The 8,199-nt window shown below is 37.2% G+C and overlaps 1 long non-coding RNA gene across 1 annotated transcript in view; it reads left to right on the forward strand.

Annotated features, from left to right (window-relative positions):
- LOC124628832 (uncharacterized) overlaps positions 1-7,922 on the forward strand; it is a 67,020-nt gene extending 59,098 nt beyond the window's left edge. The window contains exons 3-4 of the long non-coding RNA XR_006983547.2: positions 5,915-6,188; positions 7,615-7,922. This is a non-coding gene — a long non-coding RNA (uncharacterized LOC124628832). The remainder of the gene's footprint in view (positions 1-5,914; positions 6,189-7,614) is intronic.
- The last annotated feature ends 277 nt before the right edge of the window (positions 7,923-8,199 follow it).

The following is an 8,199-nucleotide window of genomic DNA, read 5'->3' on the forward strand; positions in this document are numbered from 1 at the left end:
GATATTATATACAGAAAGCAGTTATTCTTCATATTCTTGAGAATGAAAAAGTCTCTATCTCACTATACTGTACACACTGTACCCTTCAGGGCTCCCGTACAAAACTGTTATGAAAAAAAAAAAAGTAAATTAGAACAAATACTTGATGGTTACGTAAAGAAAGCTTTTACGTGTAAAGGTATATTTGTTTGGTTGGGTTGCTAAAGAGGCCTGGGAAGAATATAGACAGAGATGGTGGAATTGCTGTTGAGTCTGGGGGACATGGTATGGTTCAGGATGACGTGATCCTCACAGAGACCAGGATGTGTGTGATGGCCATCATTTCTGATATTTTTTTACATTACCAGAGACAGCAGCAGCAGCAGCAGCAACAGTGGTACTAAAGCATCTTTTGTGCCTCTTTCAAACTAAATCAGTATCAGGGTTGTTATGGAGCTGAGGAAATGCACGTTTCATGATCTACCTAAAGCAAGTTTCATTGAAGAGGGTGAAATCAAACTGCCATGAATTACAATAGGAAAATTTCTAATTGTAATTCTATTGATGCATATTCCATATAAACAACAACAACAACAACAACAACAACAACAATAATAATAATAATAATAATAATAATAATAATAATAATAATAATAATAATAATAATAATAATAATTTAGATTTTAGATGGTATGTTGGCTTATAGACATGGGATTAATACTACTACTATTACTACTACTGCTACTGATAATAATAATAACAATTAAGATAATAAGGAGTAAGCGGTAGAACATGGATGGATGGATGGATAATAATAATAATAATAATAATAATAATAATAATAATAATAATAATAATAATAATAATAATAATAATAATTATTATTATTATTATTATTATTAATCCCATGTCTAATCCACATACCATTTTAAATCAGACTTAAAATCCCATACAAACATACATAGTTTGGAGCCTATTCTAATGTATTTATTTATTTATTTATTTATTTATTTATTTATTTATTTATTTGGCCTATGGGAAACCTGCTAAAATTCGATATCCCAGGCTGACCCTGCCTGTCTAAGATTTGAGATGTAGCTCTAGTTCATTCTCATTCTCAGTATTATTCACCATTGCAACTGCACCCGTAGACCGCCCAGTACCTTGTATGCGAATACGCTGTATAAATTCATGGTGATCCCTTGCTGTGTGTTAATTAAGTGTTTTTGCTAGTGTTTTTTTTTTTTTTTTTTGGTGTTGCTTATTAAATAAATAAAAACCAACACAAAACTTTAGTTTCTATATTAAGAAATAATATTGTATTCCATTTTACACAGTTGTTACTTATCGGACTGCGTGTGCATGAGAGAGATCGCTTGGATAAAGACAGTCGTATCATTGTGCACTTTTTTGTGCAGTGAATGTTTGTACTGAATGTACTGCTTGAGTTTCCATGAACTCACTGTAAATGTTCCTAGTCATTTTTATTTTTTTTTCCTTCTGTGCTTTTGGTCCTTTTACAGTAGAGTTTAGTGGGGAGAAAAAAGATCAACATGTGGCCCTTTGGTAGGCCTACTCGTACAACATGTTCCTGTAACCTTGGAGAACGACGGAGGTTAATATTTAACCTGAATCGATTGAAGTTGGACTGAAATGGAGAGACATATTCAGGCGTGACTGTAGGTTTGGTCCTTTGGAACTCGTGCTTTACTGTGTAACATGTTCGCCGAGGTTAAATTCATCTCACAGGTCTAACATGAGCTTCTACACGATTACTACACTCTGAAACAGCACTGATGCAATAAAGAGTAACATCTAAGTGCAAAACACTGCAGCTGTTTTCTTTTTTTTTGCTATTAAAAATTCATATCATAGCCGATGTTAAATTGCCCCTGTCCAAATAATTGTATATACAGCGAGGAGTAACTGCAATCTTTCCACGTGTCGTCCCGTCTGATTAAATTAGAATTCATTGAAAATTATCACATGCGCTGAACAGGCCGGCTTTTTCATTGATTTGCCCCGAAATCAAATATTCCCTGACCCAAGCACATGGCTGAGTGAATGAAGCAGTCGTGTTTGCATAATGGCTTTTAAATTGGGTCACAGTGACGAACTGAATGTTAAGTTCTGTTTGATCGACGGCTGGAAACACATGAGGAGAGACACGAGGCAAGAGAAAACTTTTTCCTTTTTTTTTTCTTCTTTTTTTCCAGTTGTACTCATTACCGGTCCTTTGATGTCTCTGCAACATCGAATGACAAACAGATTAAAACAGCTAAACACAAACAAACAAACAAATGGATGGATAAATGAATGAATGAATGAATGAAAGAACGAACAAATAGATATATAAATAACAGCTAACAAACAAACAAACAAATAAATAACAGCTAAGCAAACAAAAAAACAAATACAGATAAACAAAAAAAAATTGACGAAATAAATAAGCGAATGAATAAATAATTACAGTACAGATATGTAAACAACAACCGACTAACCAACGAAATAAAAAAGGGAAAAAAATGTATAAGTAAATAGATTAATAAATAAATAAATAAACAAATGCTAAGCAAACGACAGATAATTAAAAGAGCGAAGCAATCAAACAAACAAACAAACAATTAATTAATTAATTAATTAATGATTCCTAAGCAAACAAACAAACAACAACAACAACAAAACAAACAAATAAATAAATACATGGATCTAAAAAGTCTCCACACCCCAGTTAAGATGGAAGGTTTTTGTGATGCAAAAATAAATAAATAAATAAATAAATAAAATCATGTCAGAAACATTTCTACCTTTATTGTAAAATTTTAAACTGTTAATTAAAGTGAAAAACAATACAAATCTTTTTAGGAGGGAAATGTACTATAACCTGGTCGTATAAGTGTGCACAGCCCTAAACAAATACTTACAGTAGTTGAATCATCTTTAGATTTTATCATCGCAGTCAATCTTTTTGGGGAAGAGTCGATTAGTTTGGAGCATCTTGACGTAGCAGTATTTTGCCATTCATCCTTGCAAAAGCATTCTAACTCTGTCAAGTTGCCTGGTTATCTTCTGTTCACAGCCCTCTTCAGGTCACCCCAGAGATCCTGGACTCTGGCTGGGCCGTTTGAAGAACTTTAACTTGTTTTGGCGAAGCCATTCGGTTGTTGATCTGGAGGATTGCTTTTGGTCAGCGTCACGCTGGAAGGTGAAAGCCTTAAGATTTTGCACCAATATTGACTGGCATTTGTAGCTATTCATTATTTCTGCCACCCTGATTAAAACCCCAGTTCCAGCTAAAGAAAAACAGCCTAAAAGTATGATACTTCCACCACCGTGCTTCCCCATGAGGATGGTGTTCTTTTTGTGATGTGCTGTGGTTTTTTGGGAAACATATCTTTTGTTATTATGGCCAAAAAGTTACATTTTGGTCTCATCAGACCTTGACACATTATTCCACATGGATTTGGGAGATTATATTGTGCGATGGCTTTGGGATATTTTTTTTATTATTTATTTTTTGGTTAAAGGCTTCCACTTGCCACCCTACCCCTTCACCCAGAGATATGAAGAATTCCGGATATTGTTGTCACATGTAGGGAGCAACCAGTACTCAGTACTTGCCAGAAATTGCTGTAATTCTTTTAATGTTGCTGTAGGCCTCTTGGCAGTTTTCTCGTGTTTTCTCTTCAATTTTAGAGGGACGTCCTGTTCGTGATTATTATCTTTACAGTGTCCCATGGTATAGCCAATGCCTTGAAAATTTTTTGTAACCTTCTCCTCATTTTTCAATTTTCAACAATGAGATCCCTGCTTTGTAAGCTCTTTGTGGCCCATGGCTTTTCCAGTTGGATGTTACCAAGAAGATGCCAGGAGAATCCTATAGGAACAGCTGGACTTTATTTGGGGTTAATCAGTCACTTTAATTGATGGCAGGTGTACACTAATTAGTATTTAACATGCATTTGAATGTGATTGGTTGATTCTGAACACTACCACATCCCCAATTATAAAATAGCATACACGCTTAGTATCCATGCAAGTTGGGGATTGGAAGTTTTTTGCATTGTATATTAAAATAAAAGCACATGCCCTAGTTGAGAAAAATAAATGAATCATGTCTAAAGTGTAAATTTCACATATGATGTAGCTTTTCTGTTTTAGCATAAAATCAGATGGTGTGTTGTTGGCCGGACTCTACATTGTATGCTGAACATTTAGCATCAAAAGAGTACTTTGGAAGAAACAGTAACACAAGGGTGCAATTACATTTGGTATGGCAAAGCACACACGCCAATGGCATTTCCCAATATGTTGCAATGGACTTTGAGCTGTGGGATTATTTTGACCAGCAGGTGAAGCACCGAAATAAGACTCCATCTTAAACTCCAGCTGTATTTCACCCAGTCAGTGGCCTAAAATTGATCTCGTGACACTGTGGGAATCTTTAGTAGAAACGACCGGCCCTGTTATTAAGTCAAGCTGAGGCGTAATCGAGCATTATGACACATGCAACTTGTTTTTGTTTTTTTGTTTTTTCCCCCAGGCGGCTTGGTTTATAATTTAAAAAAGGCATTTATTGGTGCAGATATAGACAATTATAGCTGATAAAAAAGAAGTTAGTGTGTGAAACATTGTGAAATACTATAGTGAAAATATTTTGACAGAAAAAAATCTGCAATGAACCATGAATGTTGTGTCATGTGGCTTCATTTATGTGTCTTTCCTACAACAGCCAACACATCAGCAGGAAAAGCACGACGATGTGTTGAAATCTTCCTGCCACTCAGTGGAAACATGTACCGCATCCACTCCCCCTAACAGCTGCTTTCGTGTTATTTTTCTCTCTTTGTACACTGTAAAACATTTCAGGTGGTTAAACTTCGAAACGAAAGTTCACCTGCTGCCTTAGAAATGTGAGTCAACTCAACTTGAAGAAAACCTTTGTTTCAACTCAAAAACTTACATTTGACAAGTTTTCCAAGTCAAGACAATGGGTTACTTATGTTTAATTTTTGAAAACTTATCAACTTGAGTTCAATATTCAAAACTTGTCCTTGAGAAGAGAAGAAATAAGGCTGTGTAGCTGCAGATGGGTCAGAGTGCCCATACTGACCCTTGTCCACTGCCAAAACTGCCAACATTAGATATGTGAACATCAGAAATGGACCATGGAGCAATGGAAGGTGGTGCGGTTTGATTCCCGGCCCGCATGACTCTACATACCGAAGTGTCCTTGGGCGAGACACTGACCCCCAAGTTGCTCCCGATGGCAAGTTAGTGCCTTGCATGGCAGCTCTGCTACCATTGGTGTGTGAGTGTGGGTGTGAATGGGTGAATGAGACACAGTGTAAAGCGCTTTGGATAAAAGCGCTATATAAGTGCAGACCATTTACCATTTTATCCTTGACGGAGCTTATGAAAGCCTCACATTGGATTGGATTTGAATGGATTGGAGAAGTATGGGTAGGTGAAGTTTGTTCATGTTAGCAAACAGGATTTTAGGCTTACTGCTTCGCCTACTAATGGAGGGATAATAGGAAGCATGCACAGCCTTAAGGGCATCCATATATTTGTTTACATTTATTCATTTGGCAGACACTTTTATTCAAAGTGACTTTTAATTGAGCCGAGCAGATAAGGGTCAGGCGACAGTGGGATTCAAACACACAAACATCTGAACAGTAGTTCATAGTGCTAACCATTAAGCCATCACTACCCCACTGTGTACATATTTCTGACAGGCTAGGATAATATAATTATAACGGCCCAAGATGCACAGTTTTTATATTTGCAGTTTGCAAAGTGTTAATATTTTGTAATAAGTGATGAAATTCTTAATGGCATTAATGATCTCCCCCCACCACCCCCCCCCCCCCCCCCCCCCCCCCGATTTTCTCCCTAATTTATTCTTGGCCAATTCCCACCCACCAATCAGGTCTCCCCATCAAACAGCAGCTACAAAGGTGAAGGCAAAAAATGTGAAAGCAGCTAATCGCATTTCTTCAAACTGTTGCTCATGCTGCATGACTGGGAGGCATAACACACTTAAAGGAAAACGCTATCTGCCCCTTCAGCATACATGGCCTCAGAGATCTCCACTATTGGCGAGTGTCGCTGGTGAGAGAGAGCACAGCCAATTTTTGCTCTCTGGACTCCCGGCCATGGATGGCATTGGCACAGATTTAAACTTGCGATCTCCGGAACATAGGGTGAGTGCTTTTTTTTTTCCTTTTCTTTTTTTTTTTTTTACCAACTGTGTCAGTCTTTTTTTTTTGCTACATCTTGTGAAGTGGCATCCTTATGTAAACTCTTATGTTAGTTTTTTTTTTTTTTTATCACAAATGCAAATAAGCTGCCATTTAAAAGGTCTGCAAACAATTTTCAGTATAACTGGCATTATCTATGTTTATATCACATGGTTTGAAGGCATGAATCAGTTTGCACAGAGCTGAAGGATGCTAGTTCAAACACTCCTGACAAAAAAAATGAGAGCTCTAATAAACTTGGATCTCCCGTAGGTGTTACCTTGTTACCTTTTCTGAACATTTGTGTATCAGTATTTATGCCTTGAAATTGTTATTTTTATTGACTATCCCACTCTTGCAAACCAGAATTAGTCTCTACCTTTTTAGACTATGATTCCTTACAGTTTTTCCAAGTATTTATATTTACTGTTATACACTATATGGCCAAATGTATTTGGAAACCAGACCATCACACGCATGTGTGGTTCTTCCCCAAACTGCCACAATGTTGGAAGCACAGAATTGTATTTCTCTTCACTGGAACTAAGAGGCCCAAACCTGTACCAGCATGCCAGTGTGCTAACATGGTTTGCCAAGGTTAGTTTCAATAGAAGAACTCAAGTGTTTTGCACAAAGCCCTGACCTCAACCCCACTGAACACCTTTAGGATAAACTGGAACACCGACTGCACCCCAGACCTTCTCGCCCAACATCATGCCTGACCTCACTAATGCTGTGTAGCTGAATGAACACAAATCCCCAAGGCCACGCTCCAAAATCTAGTGGAAAGCCTTTCCAGAACAGCAGAGTTTATTATAACAGCAAAGTGGGGCCAACTCCATGTTAATGTCCATGTTTCTGGAATGGGCACATATGGGTGTGATGGTCAGGTGTCATACTTTTGGGAATATAATGTCTATTTTTAAAATGTTTTGATCAGGATGTGACAATCCAAAACCCCATATGCTATGTGATTCATCCTTATTTAATTATGTAGTCAATATGGTCAAATTGAACACTGCTTCATATTCTCAGCACATTTATTACTGGTTGCCTTTTATACTATAATATAACTGTAATATATATATATATATATATATATATATATATATATATATATATATATATATATATATATATATATATATATATATATAATTTGGTGTTACTCTGAACAGGATGAGCTTCCTTTTGAGTATGGCTCTATTCTTTTTAGACATCAGAAATTGCAAAGGCCCATTTTCACTCCCAAAATCCAAAAAGGATTTGGGGCTGTTTTGGGAGTCTTATTGATGTTGCAATTGCATTACATACAGTTTTAATATTGCTATAAAATTCAGTTGGTAAATATCCATCCATCCATCATCTATCTACCGCTTATCCTTTTCAGGGTCAAAGGGAACCTGGAGCCTATCCCAAGGAGCATTGGGCACAAGATGGGGTACACCCTGGACAGGGTGCCAGTCCATTGCAGGGCACAATCACATACACACTCACACACCCATTCATACACACCAATCAGCCTACCATGCATGTCTTTGGACTGGGGGAGGAAACCAGAGTACCCAGAGGAAACCCCTGCAACACGGGGAGAACATGCAAACTCCACACACACAGGGCCACAGTGGGACTCGAACCCTGGACCCTGGAGCTGTGAGGTGAACATGCTAACCACTACGCCACCGTGAGCCCAATTTAAGGGTTTAAGGGTAAAAAAAAAAAAAAAAAAAAAAACCCAAAAAACAGTTGTGGGTGCTAAAACATGTAGCACAATTGACAAAGAAATATTGTCTCTCCCAATATCATCCTGTCTATATCAGTCTATCACCTTAAAGATGAAGATGTCCCTGCCATTGTGTGTGGGCGTGCATGCGTTTTATGTGTGTGTGTGTGTTATTACTTCTGGATGAAAAAAATGTCACTCTTGACTTTTCTTTAAACAAATGTTCTCATGTATTCAAATGTTCTTTATTGC

Source organism: Ictalurus punctatus, chromosome 13 (assembly GCF_001660625.3).
Source record: "Ictalurus punctatus breed USDA103 chromosome 13, Coco_2.0, whole genome shotgun sequence".
NCBI classification, from domain to species: domain Eukaryota; kingdom Metazoa; phylum Chordata; class Actinopteri; order Siluriformes; family Ictaluridae; genus Ictalurus; species Ictalurus punctatus.